Genomic DNA, 4,463 nt, shown 5'->3' with positions numbered 1-4,463 from the left:
GGAATCAATTTTGATGCTTAACCTTTAAGACAACACAGACCTGTAGGCTAAGTCTTGTAACTGTAACGGATGCAGTGATAGCAGCTGCTAAATAGACCCATCACCATGACAACAGAGCAAACGCCATCTGCTGATGAAAACAGTGCGGACCTTGAGTTGTTTTTATCAAATTACTATTTACAGGGTAAAGAATGAGCTTTGATCCCTTTACTTTATACAGTTTACAGTTGGGTTGTTTAATCTATATTGTTTTAAATAGTTTTGAGTATAACATCTTAGAAAACTAACTAAAAATACAATATTTATCTCTGAAATAAAGTGAAGTGGAAGTATTTTAAGTGGTGTAAAATGGAAATACACAAAGAACAAGTACCTGAAATGACTACCTCAGTGGAGTACTTGAGTAAATGTTATAAGCTACTTTCCACCACTGCGGAAATTTATGTGCAAATAGGTGAGAAAGAATTTTAAACATGTAAATATTAAGACGAGCATATAAGATTCAACCTTACCTGGTCTCTTGTCGCACATTAGTAGCAGGTTTGGTTTCACATTCAAAACATCATCCTTCATCCTTCATTATGCTTTACCGGCGGTGTAATGTGTTCAGCTCACACACACACACACAAATATATACAAACACACACACACATACATACACACAGCCCCACAGCTTCGAATTACAAATAAAAAGCACCACATGATGCCTCCCTCCCTAAGGGGGTTGTCCCCTTTTATTTTATTTCCCGGGATTCCCAGCCTTTCAGTTTCCCTTTTGAATGCCGCTCAGCATCATTGTCACCGATGGTTGGGGTGTGTTTTCCATATGTTTTTGTTTCCTGAAGGGACAGGGTGGTGAGATCAATGAGATGTCTTTCCACACATTACACACATTACACACAAACACACACACACATTAATCAGTGGGACTGATGTGCAGTTTTTCCACTGTTAGATCAACGCTGACTCCTACTGCTCAGACTCAGATAATGCACTTTTTTTCCCCTTTGAAATTATGCATCTGACTTTGATATCAGTAAGTTATATACACTATTTATTTTATTTTTATAACTGTTCTGGTTGTTGTATAACTGTGTGAAAGTAGAGGCTGGAGTGAAATATGCATCGGATTAATAAATGTGTTGATATTAACAGTCTGGATGACATTATAGTAGAGATAAAGAAATGAAAGTTATAACAGTGTATGTCTGCATTTGATTTTTTTTTTCTATAGTGACTGCAGCTCATGATTATCTGTAATTATTGATTCAAATGTCTGTTTTTTAAATCATCAATTTAATCTATAGAACATCAAAAAGAAAGAAATAGAGAGTCCCATCAGCAAAAAGTGATGTTGTCATCTAGTTTTTTAGGTTTTTTAACTCTTACTTGTAAAATAGGGAGCAGAAGCCTGTATTACATGTGTGATATTAATAGGTTAGCTGGCTAGCTTTGGGTTTAATTCAAGTTTTTTTCTGTGCCATGACGCTGACTCACTTTTAAAGTAGATCACCATGGTAACCAATGCTGTGTATATCCTGTATATATCGTGTTCCTGTGTGCTGTGGACTTCCGTTAGATCAAAAACTATTAAAAAGTAAGTCAGTGATATATCATAAAAATGTCATAATTATAATGACATAATCATATAGGAGAAAACTTCCTATATGATTATGTTTAAATCTCAAAAGAAATTCATCACAAAAATATATAGAATTAACTAATAAATTATTTAATAAAAACTCTTAAAGGTATCATCACAACATTTATTACAGTCTCTTAATTTTACAGGACTACATTGAAAATGTCTATAAAAGCCTGAAGTACAAAGTCAAGAGTTTGTGATACAAGGCCCAACAAGCTAGTGAAGCACCGTAAATTGATGAACCCACACTTGTTTAGTTGTGTCTTCCTTACCCTGATCTACTCGACTAAACAAACTAACATGACTGTAATCTTTGTTGTGAAGGAACATGTCACAGAGGTCTTTGGCTCAGAAAACACTATATATCAGGCTTTGGATACAAACCGGATCCTTGTAAGTACATCAGACTGTACAATGTTGCAGCCTGGTGGTGTATTAATGTAAATAAGTAGGTATTCACTAAATATAAGCATCAGAAAAAGAAAGGATCTTTATTTAATTGTATGTGGGAATGCCCCACATACAATGCCCTCCCTTTTTGGAGGACAGTGTTGGACCTGGCCAGTCGAATCATTGATAAAGAAGTTCACAGACGACTTTGTGGCCTCTAAAAATGAAAGATCCTTAAACTCCTTAGAAGCTAAAATATGTATAGCCTGCTCATGGAAAACAGAAACATCTTGTGTTACTTCGCATTGAATGACAGGAATTACCTTTTTTACTTTGCTTTAGAAAAGATACACCACAAAGAACAAGCTTGACAAGTTTTGGAAAATTTGGGACGTCTTCGGTAATTTCCTTGAGAACAATGATGTGTTTTTTTTAAACTAGTATGATGGTTGTAGTATACAGAGTGTTGTAATATACATATTTTCATTGCTGTTTGTGTATTATACATATGAATAGGTATGTGTACACGCTAAGGTGATCATTTTTTACCTTTTCTGTTCTGTGTTGTTCCCTGTTTGAACAATTAACAAAATGTTCAATAAATGCTTTAAAAAAAAGAAAAAAGGTATTCACACAAACAAAGCATCACTTAAAAGGCACTTACTTGCTTTTTCTGGACTACCAAGTGTCCGTTGAGGCGCCACAAGGCAAGTTTATCACACCCATGAACACACTAAGGCGACACAAAAATAGACACTCCAGTGCTGTAAAACATAAAAGGCGGCACATAGGAAGTGACAGTTTACTGAGCATGGCTCCACAAACACACAAGTATCCTGTGTTGTAAAAGAAAAACAGTCTGGAGGACCATGAGACTTAATAGTCTACAGCTTGCAACATGTACTGTAATAGCATCAGTTTGACTCATATGTAAAATACATACACACACATATTTACATGAAAATACACATTACACAGTCTGGTTTATCTGTCCTGTTGTTTTTGTCCTTATTTTTGACTTTTTAAATCTATATTTAGCCTAGCAGGCTAACAAGCACCAACAAGCTTGGTCTGGTGAACTTGTTAGCAAACAGATGCCCTTACACACCCAACAGATTCAAAGCGACGTTAGCATTCATGGAAGTAATTTTTTCCTGGCCACCTGATGAATTTAACTCACATTTGACATTTTTCTTTTACCTGTTTTTGGTCTTCATTTCCTGATGGAAATATCTAGCTGGCTCCACTGTGTCCATTAGCTAGCTGCTAGCTTTTGTGACTGCTGTTTGATAGGAGGGTAGCTAGCACGAGTGTGAGCGTCTCATGTATTTTCTCTAAAAGATTATTGATTGAGGCTGTTGGCTAAATTTAGCTAGACATTTTTAGAAACACTTTTTTCAAATATTGCCAGGATAGTTGGATTTCCAACTTGGAAAGTTGGACAAAACTCACTAGCCCCGACCTCAAATTCCAAGATGGTAGCCCTGTGCATTGACAGTGTGAAAGTTGTAGTATTACCCATATTTGTGTCTCATTAAATCAGTCGTACACACATCACTGTCCAACTTCTATCTGTGGACATGTTGCTACGCTGTTTGCATGAACAAGATACAGCGAAATGTGTTTGTATTAACTGGTATTGCTATTAATGGCTAACTTAGCTAGAACTGGTTTTCTGACTTCTATACTGGAAAGAATCAAACTCGTGTGTGACGTTATTCCCAGCCCCGACTTCCATCCTCCGAGGTAAATAGGACTCTGCATAAAACATCTGGCTCCAAATGACGTCACACACAAGCAAGATGGCAGCTCCCTGAAAGAGATATTTTGGCTTCACTTTTGCAATGCTGTAGGAAGAAAGTGGAGATGCGTCTATAAAGATAAAAAAGGTTCATTCTAAGGTAATGTAAACATGATTCTTATTTTCAGGTGATTATACAATACAATTAAAACATGAATACATGTCACTAAATTCTACGCAATGTACCTTTAAAAATATTGATAATAAAGGCTTCAAAATTCATAGTATGGTGGCTCAAAGGGAGTGACTTATGTAATTATAGGGATGTAGCAGGTGATGCCTTCAGTTATTGGCATGTGAATATAAATGAGTAATAGATTAAACCATGAAAAAAGAATCGTCATTTTCCACCCTGCTACAATCTGGTTTTCTTTCCAACTTGGACGATATAAGTTCATATAATTCTTGCAAGCATCTTCATGTGTCACGTTAAATATCATTATATTATAATGTATCATATATATGTATAAGTAATGTATCATATATATATATAAGTATCAAAGTAGTTCATCCATTAGTAAGAGTTTCATAGCTGGATATTTAGAGAAGAAAAAAGTATGTTAAAGAGAAAGTTTTGAGTTTGGTGAGAATATAACAATAAAAACAACACATTGATAATTGGCCAGG

The sequence above is a fragment of the Scomber scombrus genome, chromosome 14 (assembly GCF_963691925.1).
Source record: "Scomber scombrus chromosome 14, fScoSco1.1, whole genome shotgun sequence".
Taxonomy (NCBI): domain Eukaryota; kingdom Metazoa; phylum Chordata; class Actinopteri; order Scombriformes; family Scombridae; genus Scomber; species Scomber scombrus.
Note: the sequence above shows the minus strand (reverse complement) of the source record.